Source organism: Acomys russatus, chromosome 5, assembly GCF_903995435.1.
Source record: "Acomys russatus chromosome 5, mAcoRus1.1, whole genome shotgun sequence".
Lineage (NCBI taxonomy): Eukaryota > Metazoa > Chordata > Mammalia > Rodentia > Muridae > Acomys > Acomys russatus.
The window spans coordinates 71933256-71947236 of record NC_067141.1 but is presented as its reverse complement, the minus strand read 5'-3'; the positions used below and the strand labels follow the sequence as shown (position 1 = coordinate 71947236).

Sequence of the window (13981 nt, the reverse complement as noted above, 5' to 3'; positions counted from 1 at the left end):
GCTCTATAAGAAGTTACACCATTCAAGGCAGAAACAAAATGTTTGTGCATAGAAACTGGAAGTGAGCAACCCATATGCAACTTATTCACAGAAATAAAGATCTATGTGTTTGTGAACTATCAAAACCTTTGTGAATTGTGCTGCTTTGAGTGTTAAGGGTTCCTTGAACTTTGGATCTGAGGAAGGGTGGAAATGATGCAGCCAATCATCTCATTAATAACAACACTTGCAATCGTGATGTGCTTCTGCACTGATGTCCTTGGTGATGTCTAAGAATCTGCCTGCATAGGTAACATCTTCACTCCCAATGCCTGGGGAGCAGAGGTACATGCATCTCTGAGTTTGAGGCCAGCCTAGTCTACACAGATACACTGTCTCACAAAAACAAGGGTGGGTGGGACCTGTGTAATTAATAACCTTTAGGTTATGAACTTGTATAAATACTAGCGCAAACATTACATATCAGTTTGCAGCCTCAGCTAAGCCAAAACGTTACACAGTGGTTAGAGTGGGTTTGCAATAAGTCCTATCTTGACCATTACTGTCTCTTTTCTTTAAGAAGATTGACATAATGGGCTTCTATGTCATCTGATAAGACAAAACATACAATGCAAAGAAAGTCTAAATTAGCAAAGGATTACAAGGCTCATGCTTTCGTTCGCAGTGACTTTCATAGCCATTGTTTCATTATATGTTCAAACCAGCTTTGTATAATTATAGCAGTATTTCATGGACTAAGATTTTTCTATGGACTGGGGACATCAACTGAGGAGAGAAATCCAAGTCTCTTGAGGCCTGCTTCTTTGGTAGATAAACCTTTAATTCTTTTTTTTCAATATGAGCATTTCTAAAGTTATATCTAATGTGAAGTCTCAAGAAAAAATAGGTTACTAACACTGTAAAGTTCATGAATGGTTTTCAACCTTTAGAAAATACCATCTCTCTAACACCTTACTCTGTGAAATTTGGCAGCTCATCTATCAACTCTGCCAAATATAGAACTGTATCCTTAGTCCACAATATGCATATTTTGAAGCCAGCTAATATTTGGGAACTATATGGAATTTCTGAAACTCAGTATTATTTATAGTGATAAACAGGTTAGCAGTTTATGAAAGGTCTTAATTTACTACTATATTCTATGTTTATATAACATAATTCAGAACACCTGGGCAAAAAGTTTAACAGTTCAAATCAAATGTTGTGAAAACATCTGCCTGGATGTTTTATCAGAATAGTTTATTCCTATTTTTCTTGCTGGAATATTTTCCAGTTTGACATCCTGTCAGTCATGAGAAGATTTCAGAAGCCTTATAATAACAGCTAATGTTATTAGGCACCTACTAGATGCTAAGCGCTGTGCAAACTACTAAAGGGTTTCAGTAGCTCGCTGGCTTTCCCTCAAAGGCAAATGAGTAGCAGTCCCAGAATATGAATCTAGTTCTAACTCAATGGACAATGCTCCATCTACTATACACAAACAATATCAACTTTGTCTAATTACATTAAGTTATTTGTGATTAAGAATTCAAGCTTTATGCAATGTTTTTTATTTCTGAAAGTATTGATGTATCATAAACACAATACTTTTTTTTTTTTTTTACCATTTCCCAAAAGTAAATTTTACTCATTTGTTTGGTATTCTTTAGTAAATACAAACAGAAACATTCTTATTCACATTTTGAAAACAATACCCTACCCTCCACCCCATCCTCCAAAAATGAAAAAACAGCCTAATAGTGCACTGTGCAGTCTACAACTTTGATTTCAAAGTTAGTAACATACAGTGCGCACTTCACTCTAAGTCAGCCTAAGCGGAATGAGCTCACTCTTCAGCACTGACCGTGCATGGCTAATTACATCACTGTCATTTCCCATTTCCATGTTGAATTCTTTTTTCACCATTATCAACTCTGTTATAATACATATCTTTGTATATACAGCTTGGCCAGTTTTTTAAATATAAAATTCCTACAAATGTATTTGATGAAGCAAGTGATAGGAGTATTTAACTAACTGATAAATACTGACCAACTGTCTCACGGAGCTTCTAAAAACACATACATTACAATTAAGGCTTCATTTTAGCATCTCTGTCCTGGGTTATTTCATTCATTCTTATTTTTGGCATATTGATTAGAATAATCTTAGTGCACAGTTGTGGTAATCTGAATAAGAATGTCTCTCAGAGGCTCATAGATATGAATGCTTAGTCATCAGGGAGTCGACCTACTTGAGAAGGACTGGGAGGAGTAACCACGTGGGGGTAGGTGTGGCTCATCAGAGAAAGTGTGTCACTGGGGGTGGTATTGTCGGTGTCAAAAGCCCAAGCTAGGCCCAGGGGCTCTCTCCTCCTGCTGCCTGCAGGTCCAGAAGTAGAATGCTCAGCTCCTTCTCCAGTACCACGTCTGCCCGCACGCTGCCATGCTCCCTTGTCATGATGATAAGATTAGCAAGCCCCAATTAAATGTTCTCATTTGTTAGAGTTGCAGTGGTCATAATGTTTTTCACAGTAATAGAACACTGTCTAGGACAACAGTATAATGCAAATTTTACTATTTTAACTTTATATAAAAAGAGTAGGGGTGTGCTTACACTATATTCTTATGGAATGTTTCTAAAACTGCAGACAAAAAGTTTAACTTATCACCCAAATGACCCTTCATAATCCAGATACACAATTCTAATAGTAATAACCAAACATATGCTATTCAAAAATGCTCACTGAAAAGTGAAAAGCCACTTCATTGCCATCTGCTACAAAAGGGATGTATCTACACTGTAATAAGCAGAAACCAGAAAGTGAATCAAGACGATTCTTTTTACTATTGAACTAAATGTTTTAAAAAAAAAAATAGTAGAATGATCACTATGGTAAACTGCCAGGGCTATTTTCCCTCTTCTGCTATGGCCTTAATGCTCTCAGCCATCTGGTTTATATTTACTATGCTACTAGGAAGCTGTTTTTAGTCACTAACAAAAACTAAAAGCACAGTTTTTCCTCTTGTATCTTCAGTATTCCATATGCGTTGTTTTGCTCATTTCAGAACAGGTTTTTAAAGACGTTCTTATTAACACCTTCAACCAACAGATTGCTACCTACTTTCAATACAGTTGTTTCTGTACTCATTTCAACAATAGCACCTTTAAACTCTAAGGAAATGTTGTTTTCTTCTACTCAAATTTCTCTAGCAACCTATCTCCAGAGGGGCCTAAGACCTTTCCATCTGTGTCAAGTCATTTTCTTTACTATCAGATATGTATGTGTCTCCTCTGAAATTGTTTTTAGGGTTGATAAAACATCAATCTATTCAGCCATCCATTTTTCATGTTTTTGTTATAAGCTATGTGTCAAAATATGCAGTGCATACTAGAAAAGCATGGTCTTTGAACAGGAAAGTGATCTGGTTTATGTTCTAGTGCCCTGTCTTTGAGGTGAGTACCTGCGACCTACTGGGCACCCTGATGGCTCACCCTAGAAATCACATCAGAATCACACTGACCTCAGCAATATCGGAACAAACTCCAAAGCAACCCCCCCAAAAGGCTAAAATATACTAGATTCTTACAGTATTTAAGTATTACTTTTTCTCAAATCCCAACCAAATATTTCCAAAGCAATATCTTATGTTTTATTAGCAGCTACTATTATTACATTTACTTATTTGACGTATGTGGGGATAATTCACACATTTGGTTCTAGCACTAAGGAGGCAGAGGCAGGTGGATCTTTGGACTCTAAGACAGACTGGTCTGTATAGTGAGTTCCAGGCCAGCCAGAGCTACACAGTGAGATCCTGTCTCAAGAAAACAAATAAAATGAGGAGACTGATTCAAGATGGTGGTAGACACCAGCACCTGAGCAACAGCAAAACTGCTCAGAGGAGCCTGAGAGACTCATAGGCTTTGAGGGGAGATGTGTTGACCAAGGATAAGTCTGCAGAGTACACAGAATCTCAGAAACATCTATTAAAAAAAAAAAAAAAAGGCAGATCTTATGGGAAGATGCTTTTAAAAAGTGGTCTCATGAAATTGAGAAAAAAAAGATGGTGGGGTGGTAGGGGAATGTGAGGGGAAGGACTCAGCTTTTTATTTTAAAGGACTACTGGAAGTTTGATCATGGTCTAATGAGTATACGGCACCACAAATTGTCTTGGTGTATTTTTTTTTCCTTTTTCAGGGGTGGGGTAGGGAGCAAGGATGAGGGAGATGACCTGGGAGGAATGAGAAGTGAGTGTGATCAGGATGCATTATATGAAATTCCCAAACAATCAATAAAAATATTATGTTAAAAAAAGAATTGAATGCAGTTGATAAGAGGACCAAAAAAAAGCTGTTCCCTTTCTCTACTATTGTGTCCTTTGAGAAGGAGGGTTTCAAAGTCAATGTTGTTGACCAATGAATCCAGATTAATCATTACTGGCCTAGTACATACAATTTGCTGAGTAGTGGAAACAAATAATAGTTCATGAAAAGTACATTATAAAGTAACCCATTTAAAATTGAAGTGGAGGTCAGCAAGATAGCTCAGCTATATAAAGATGCTTGCCACCAAACCTGCAGCCAGAGTTCAGTTCCTGTCACTCAGGTGGTGGAAGGAGACAACCCCCTCCCGAGAACTGCCCTCTACCTTCACACCACACATGCACATCCACATAAATATATACAAATGGTGTCGAGGCTCTAAAGTAAAAAATGTACATTCTATTTTTCCTCAATTTTACATCAAAATCAATGAAAACTTTCTATGGTGTGTGCAAAAAAATCAGTGTACAAAAAACAGTCAAATTGCTTTCCCAATAGTTGAAGGTTTTCTTTTGAGATAATGGGTAGAGATAGATAAAACCGTACTTGCTTGTAATTATCAAGAGATTAGATTTGGGTTTCCAGTCTAAAATGTAAAAACACTAACAAAAACAAGTATCAGACAAAACCCACTGGTCAGTAAGATTAGTAGTTGTGTGCTAATTCTAAGCAGTTTTTCTAACACTAACATCTTTATAAACACACAAAATCTACACACATACTACATTTTGTATTAGTATAAGCTTTTACTAAGAATGGCATTGTTTTAGTTGAAATAAATTATTCTTTTTCTCTTTCAAAGCAAGAAGGTTTCTTGTTTGTAAAAAAAGATTTGTAAAGGCAGAGGCAGGAGGATTGCTGTGAGTTCAAGGGCAGCCTGGTCTACAAAGCTAGTCCAGGACAGCCAAAGCTACACAGAGAAACCTTGTCTTGGAAAACCAAGAGAGAGAGAGAGAGAGAGAGAGAGAGAGAGAGAGAGAGAGAGAGAGAGAGAGAGAGAGAGAGAGAAAAGATTTGTAAGGCTGGCTCTGGGGTGGTACACCTGTGACCTCAGACTGTGGAAAGACAAAGCAGGCGAAAGAGTTGTAGGCCAGATCAGCCTACACAGTCAGACACTCTCTCAACCAGTCAAACACAGGATCACTTCTCACCTAACACCCTGCTAAACACACCAGAATCACTTCAATACTAATTTTGATAAAATTAACCACAAGAAAAACATTTTGTTCTGGTTAAGCAGGCATCTCACTGTCTTCCAGCTGTCTTACTACCAGGGACCTTGTTGCTCCTCCTCAAAATATACTATAAAATTAATAGTGACTATTTTCAAACTTTCAATATAACCTCATTTTCTTAGTATCCATGTGGCTCCATTAACGTACAGAGCAGATAGCTACCTTCTAGTTAGAATTCCTTACTTACAATGATCAAGTCACAAAGTCTACTTCAAAAACTTCTTTTGAAACAAATAAAGTCATAAAGTTTTAAGAGAAATGGATTTTGTTTTCAATTAAGAAATATTTACTATTTTATGTGTGTACTTTGCCTGCATGTGCGAATGTGCTCTACATGTGTGTCTTGTGTCCTCAGAGGCCAGAAGAAGGCAGTGGAAACCCTGGAACTAGACAAGCTCTGATCCTCCTCTCTCCAGCACAGTGTTTTCAAGTTTTTGAGACAAGATCTTGCTGTGTAGGTCAAACTATCTTTGAACTCGTGATCTTTCTGCCTTAGCCTCTCAAGGACTAGGAGTGTAGGTGCTTGCAAATACTGGTGGGAATAAGGAATTTCTTTATACAGGGTCCATTGAAACCCCCAAATTCCATGGGCTTAAGAAAATTCAATTTAATCTCTCAAAGATAGAGAAAAAAACTCATCCACAAACTTTTCTGGGGAGTGTCCATAGCTTTTTATCAGTTTTCACTGGGGATCTGTGGTCCCAAAAGTTCAAGAAGTTAGCTGAGGAGACAGCACATTCAGACAGTGGCCCTGAGTGAGTGGCCACGAGTGCTGGGCCCTAACGGGACATCTGCACCAGCCCTGTAAGGCCCAGGGGATGACACAGCAGAGAGGGTGGAGAGAATGTAAGAAGCACAGGATGGGAGATGTATAGCAAGAAAAGAGTCTTTCAGAAGATGCCAGAAAGCTGTGGCATTCATAAACTCATTTTAAGTGTGTTAATATGCCCAAGACTGAATATCATGAATTGGGGAGGGGCCTTCCCTAAAGTATTATTTACAGTTAATGGTTGCTAAGGGTGTCATTTTCTTCCTGGTGTAGCCACTGGTAAGTTGTTCATGTTCTAGTAACTGCTCCCCAACCTCCCCCCAAGCTTGTACAAAGAATTCTAAGCAGACTCAGTAGGTCACACACAAAAAGAAGACATAAAAGGAGGGAGACTTGGGAAGAAGGGTTTTAGTGGGGGCGGGGGATGGATCAGAGAAGTACCTGGAGTGAAAATTACTAAATTCATTAACACCTTCATAAAACTGTCCAAGAACGTTTAAAAGTGCACCTGATGATCTCACTAGCACATGTCTTCCAGATGGGCAGGATGAGTGTAAGTAACTTGCTGCTGATCGAGAGCGTATTTGTGAGTACCTGCTTTTTCAGAACACAATAAAACAGGAGCATGGTTATCTTTAGTCAAACAACACTTTGACTTGCTGCTGTTCTTCTATGAAAGTGCCAGAACAGTGGGGACTGACCACATTTGAGGGAGTTTGTGTAAATGTGCCATGCACGTGAAGAGCCGACCCTAAATGCTTAGGAACCGCTGGCCTGATCTCCCTGCCCCCATGCTATAGACAAGAAACCCAGGCTTCATTTCTGCAACTCAGGGCTGAAGGTGAAACAAATCCTCACCAAGCATTGTCTTAATAGCTGTGCCTTTTTAAAAGGATGATTTTATGCCTTGGTATGTGTCAAAGTTCCATCCTTGGTGTCACTCTGGACGTTCACCTTGGAGAGCCTCATTTGTCTGCCACAACCTCAGCCACCGTTTCTCCTGCTGCTCTATCTATATAAATAGATCTGTATTTCCAGCTGCCTGTTTTATAGTTCCCACACCTCCACAGCGTCTTGACTTTCACATGCTAAAAAACCAAACTCTTACTGTCCATGGCTGGAGGTGGAGGGCAGACAGGGAGGGAAGGGGGATAAGAGTGGGAGAGAGAGCGAGACAGAAAAGAATAAATTTTTGCCCCAGTTTTCTTTCTCTATGTCTGAATCAGGACTTGACCTTCACCTGACTTTACTGTTTTCTCTCTTAAGCTAGTTTTCCATTCCCTACCCTTGGACACTACTGACTTATTTCATGCTTTCATTCTTTCCCTCTGGAATACTACAGTGATCTTTTACCTTTGGCCTTATACTTCTCCAGCTACTCTCAATACCACTGCCAAAATAAGATGTTAAAAACACAAACCTGCCCACATCACTACACTTTCTATAAATCTGTCAATGCCTTCCCATTTCACATAGAATATAGTCTAAAGAACATGGCATATAAATATCTCAGTGGCATAATCTTTGCTATAAATCTATTATCTGCCTTATATGGTAATAGGATAGTACATAGTTAAATATGTAATTAAGTGGTCCTTTTAGTAGGTGATAATCATAAAAAATTACTGAACAATTACACATCAATTAGCAGATTCTACTCCACATATTCTGTGTGACCCTGACACTGCCCACTTGTTCACTGTGTTTCAGGTAAACTGGCACATTAACTAGCCTTTTCATACTGACAAAAGTTTTATAATATCAAGCTGAAAGTGGAAGTGCACCCTTTAATCCCAGTCCTCAGCAAGCAGAGGCAGACAAATTTATGGGACTTCTAGGCTAGCCTGGTCTACACAGAAAGCTCCAAGCAGGCCAGAGCTGCATGCTAAGAGCTTGGGTTTGGCTTTTTTTTTTTTCTTTTTCTTTTTCTTTTTAATGTTTTACGCAATCTGTCTTCACTAGGTTGGGAAGAAAACCTCTTCATCTTTCCCTCTAAATACTCTATATAATGTCATCCACCTCATTCAACATGATTTTTTTAATATGACACAATTTGGAAGTCTGTAGAAAAGAAATTAACTTCCCTAATGATTTGCTTAAAGGTATCATATTGATTCAATTTCTCAATTCTGTGACCAAATACTTGACAAAGGTAGCAAGGGAGAAAGGGCTCATCTGGGCTCAGATAGAGGTGTGTCATGGGGAAATGGCACAGCAAAAGATCATGAGGCAACTAGTCACATGTGTCCACAGTCATGAAGCAGAGAAAGACAAAATGGTCCTCGGATCACTTCCTTATCTTGTTTCGTCTGCCACCCATGTCCCAAGGATACTGCTGGCCAGGGCAGATATTCCCTCCTCAGCTAACCTTCCCTAGAAATACCTTCACAGACACACTCAGTAGTTTCCATGGTGACTCTCAGTGCAACCAAGGTGACACTGAGATTAGCCATCACTGACAGCATTGGCATTGAGGTAAGTTCTAAGACAGCCCCAGTGGTTCCACTCTCTATTACTGATGTTCTGTGTAGTCTTTCCTCACACTTTACCAGCAAGAGCAGCACATGACAGAAGTGTTAGTATATGTCCAAGATTAGGCTATTAAGAAAAAGAGAAAAGAAAACTGCTGTGGATCCCATCCTCTCTGAATCCTCCAACTGTTCCAGGGAAGATAGGCCACATCCTGAGGGCTCTTTCAGCTGTGCAAGGAATGAAATTCAGATTCTGCATTCACCACTTAAAAACAAACCAATCAACTAAAAATGGATTAAAGACCCTAATCTGGAAACTATGAAACTACCATAAGAAATAGTAAGAAAAACACTTTTTTTCTGTGTAAGGCAAAGGGATGGGGGACTAGGACCCAAACCACAGGAACAGAAGAAGCAGGAATGACCACACTGAAAGCTCTGGCTGGTTCCCAGCAAGGACAAAATCACAGAGAGACTAATGGGAACTTACTCTGTGATAGGATGTGACCATGCAGAGTCCATAAAGAACAGCACATAGACAAATACTTTGGCTTTAAGGTGGGGGAGGGGGCTGTACCAGACCAAAACAGACAGTTCTCAAGACATATACAGTCAACAAGCAAACTAACTCCTTAAAACATGGACTGCTGGTGGGTAAAGTTAGGGATATAGGTGGAAGACAGTATTAATGAAGATACAGCAGCTTAGGGTCTGAGTGAAAGAGGGATGCACTGAACAAATGGATGATCACTGAGGAACCACCACCACAGTACTACAGAAAACACCCATGTCTCAGTAGGAAAGGTCCTGCCCACAGTGCTCCACTCAGCATCTGAGGTCTGAGTCCTAAATACTGTCTTGCACTAAAACACCATCTTTTGTTATTCATTTCCTAAATACAATGAAAATAAGACATACCTCAGTATTTGGTGTAGTGGACAATTAAGAGAAAACAACTTCTTTTCTGGTAGGAAATTGGTTATAAACTACACACCTCAAAACCTGACAGATAGTGAATCAGGCTCTTTTGTTAAATTTACCTAATTTATACACGTAGCTCATCTATACTTAGGATTTTCTATTATTTACAAAATGACACAAGTTTCAGCCCTGGAATGATTCAGGAGCCACATTTTAGCTATTAAGTTGAAATCAACTGACCAACAAAAACCTTCTTGTATCACTTTTAAGGAATTCGTGGAAACCAAAGTGATGCTTGAAATCTCTGAAGTAGATGCTCAGGTTAGACAGATATCATATATATGTGTGTATGTGTGTGTGTGTGTGTATAGAGATTTTATATATATATATATATATATGCAATTTTAGCATCCTTTAGAGTTCCTCATCTAGAATGAACTTTAAAACTACTTAATAAATTGATTATAAGGCAGTATTTTGGAATATTGAAATCTTTAATTTTCCTTCCAATTCAAATGAAAACAACCAGTTTAAACACTATTACCATGTCTTAATGTAATCATTAAACTTAAAACGGAATTATTTTATCCTTTAATATACATAATTTTGTGAAATAGCTTATTAAGAAAATTACATGGTGTGTACTTTGGCAGCACATACACTGAAATTGGAATGATACAGAGAAGATTAGCATGGCCCCTGCACAAGGATGACATGCAAATTCATGAAGTGATCCATATTTTTGGAAGATGAAGTTCAATGATGCTATTGATGATGAGTCACTCATCATTTTGTTCTTAAAAATAAATTTAAATTAAATAAAGAAAATTACATGATCAGAAGTAAATGCTATCTTTTAAGCAAAAGGAAAACTACTTTATAAAAAGCATCAAAATACCTCCAAATCTGTGTGTGTCCCTATAGTGTTGTTTTAAATGAAACTCCCAATCATTCTATTTTACCAGTAAAGACTCAGGAGCCAGATGCTGGGAGAACCCCTGCTAGCTTAGAGAGGACCAGCTGACTTTCCTGCTCAGCTCAGGTCCAGATGGAAAAGGCCAAAAAACACAAGGCCAAAGGCTTGCTAGCTCACAAAGCCAAAGGGCAAGGAGGTGCGGAGCTCAACAGCTATTAATCCCTGTCAGCCAGTTTCTTGCTCCGCCTCTTGACCTAGGGTTAACTTTATTAAATCCTGTGTACAGATAGCTCTCGGATTAAAGATGTGTGTGAGGGCTCAACCACACCAAACAAAAGACAGATTTTTATAGTTTATAATCTCAGGGATCACAATGGAATCAAATATCCTGCAACACTGTAGAATCTATATTTCACAGAAAATAAATTAGTATTCGTATATAAAATGGCCTTAAAACTACATCTTTTGTGTGAATTTTCAAAAAAAAAAAGAGTAGTCACAAAAACAAACCCTGAAACCTGTCAACCTGTCACTTGGATAGGATAGCACAGTTTCTGCAACATGTACTCCAAGAAGTGCTCCATTGTAAGACTGGTTTTATCAGCAACATTGTTCTTTGTGCTCTGGTCACTGGATAAACACTGGATTTTAACAAAGAGGCCCACCCATGAGTACACTTCTCAGTGTGTGCTACACTAAGGTGTATTGTGACTCTTTCAGAGGAGGTACCTTAAGAAAGCAGTCTTCCCAACATGCTTGGGAAGTCAACTTTGCTGAGAAATCTCTAAAACTAATGTGGTACAGAACATGCGGTGGAAAATGATCCTCTGGGTATAAAACGTGAAAACAGCAGAATATTACTATATTTATAAAAAGGTCACCTCAAGGTGTAAAAAGGTCCCCAGCAAGCTTAAGTTTCAATCTTCATCTGCGACCTTTTTCGTGTGTACCAAGTGGTACTCAGGTACTTAACTACCTGCTTGCCTTAAAGAACATGACTATAAGTTTCTCTACACACAAAGAGAGCTACCTGTACTATTTACTAGGTTTAAGCCAACTACACTTCAGCATCTTTCTTGTTCATAGAGATTCATAGAAGCAAACTATCATCCTAGGGACTCTAAGTAGAAATTAAAAACAAGTGAGGGTAGTGCATGAATCTACTTCCCTGTCTTTCTGTAAGCTGCTAACAGTAAGACTACAGCACGAACATGAAGTATTGTGCTGGATGTTAATGTTTGTACTGTGCCTCTTTTAATATAGCATTTGAGAATCTTTAAATGATAAACCAACTAATTTAAAAGTAATTGCATTGCAAGAAAACTGCTTCCACTATGAATCCCATTCTCCAGAAACGAGCCCATCTAACCTGCCAGCTGGATGGATCCCAAGTAAAATTCAGACCAGCATTTGGCAAAATACCCCTTACACACACAGCATTTTACATAGAATACATACTAAAGATGCATTCAAGGCTGCCCTAAAGCCCATATAGCTGCATCCAACACAAACGCATTAAGTGGATCTCTTTTACTCCAATGTTGTGCATTGTGCTTTAACTCTGCATCCATCGATCCTGTTGTTAGTCTGTTGGCATCTAACACTGGATTAGGAAGCCTGCCATCTGGTAGTTATAGCAACCCTTTGCTAACTTGCTTAGAAGCTGAAGATCATGAGTCACCCAGAAATGCAAACCAAGCTTATTACTATGAATATATCCAAACCTTTTCTTCAAAAGTAGCAATTCTATGGAGCTTTTCACTCAGAGCAACGTCATGCATACAAACATTATATAATTGACCTACAAAAAAGAAATCACGCTTTAAAGGGCTTAGAAGAATGAATGATTGAATTAAACAAGTCATTAGGTTCACATTCCCCTCACCCACAAGGCGGCCACTGTCTCTTTTATAAAGCCTAGGGATGAGAGCCAAATTAGCCCTATTCAAGTTCAGTTTAACCCTCACTTCTCTTAATCATAATGTGGTATTCTTTGGTGTACACTCTTCCTCTGGATGAAATTTCAGGTAGATGATACTTCATACTTCAGATAAACAATAATAAAAACCAATAACCTGTACTTCGTATGAGCATGAACAAACTGTTTAAATTTGCCATGACCTCAGCCATGAAGGAAAGGCAGACAACTACCAAACCTGATCATCACACTCTACACTTCCCTAAAGTTACACAGGTAGGAGACTGGCAGACTTAGGAAAACCCAATCCACACTACCTGCTCAGAAATGCTATTTTTATGCTCTGCCCTCGGTGCAATACCCCCCAAGGCCCCAGCCCCCTGCTCCTCACACTCACTTTGAAAACTACGCAGGCCTTGAACTCTACATCCCCCTGCCAGGCTATCCTCTTTTATCTTTCCAACGTCAGATGCTTGACCCTGAGTGAGGGAAGCAGTGGGTGAGCTAACACAGCCCCAGCCCCAGCCCGGGCCCAGCACTCAGACCATAATCACAGTGAGTAACTTAGCAGCTAGCATGCCAGCACTCTGACACTGCTGCTGCTCATTCTTAGTACAGCAATGCCAAGGACAAGAACAAGGCCACTAAGAGATGACCTGGGATTATGCAAGGTTTATCCTGCTCAACACACTTATTTTATCCCATTGTTTTACTTCAACACTCTGTCTATAAAAAGCCACTTCCTTATATGGTTGGCCTCTGACGGTTAAGATTTGATAGTCCTGGCATTTAAAATAGACTCTTATCTTTTTGTTTTTTCAAAGCAGGATTTCTCTGTGTAGCCCTAGCATTCTGGAACTCACTTTGTAGACAAGGCTAGCCTCGAACTCACAGAGATGTGCCTCTGCCTCCAGAGTGCTTGGATTAAAGGCATGCACCACCACTGCCTGGCTTCTTCCTATACTTTTTCCTGAAAGCTTCTGAAGAACTTTTCATGATGAATTCCAAGGTTAGAAGGACATTCTTTCATAAGCTTCTGATGCGTCACACTGTTCAAAAGGCTGTCAGTAACCTTAAATATATCTTGAAAATATCTGAGGAAGTAAACTATAGTGTTTTCACCACACACACACACACACACACACACACACACACACACACGAGAGAGAGAGAGAGAGAGAGAGAGAGAGACACACAGAGCGCGCGAGCGCCAGGTGATGGTGGCACACACCTTTAATCCCAGTTTGGTCTACAGAGCTAGTTCCAGATCAGCCTAAACTATATAGTGAGACCCCAATCTCAAGAGAAAAAATTAAGTATATAAAATAATTAAGGCACATATGCATAGTTAATATAGTTGCTCTGTAATACTATTTTAAATCATGTTGTACAAGGTAGCACAAATATTTTTCTACCATTAAATTTTTGGTTGTGAGCCTAGCCTTT

At 39.0% G+C, this 13981-nt stretch overlaps 1 protein-coding gene and 1 non-coding gene across 4 annotated transcripts in view; one reads left to right on the top strand and one right to left on the bottom strand.

Annotated features, from left to right (window-relative positions):
* Positions 1-13981, bottom strand: part of Add3 (adducin 3) — a 111365-nt gene that overhangs the window by 70666 nt on the left and 26718 nt on the right. The window lies entirely within an intron of this gene.
* On the top strand, positions 10343-10445 carry LOC127190249 (U6 spliceosomal RNA). Its single transcript, XR_007830746.1, has one exon. It is a non-coding gene; the product is annotated as a U6 spliceosomal RNA (small nuclear RNA).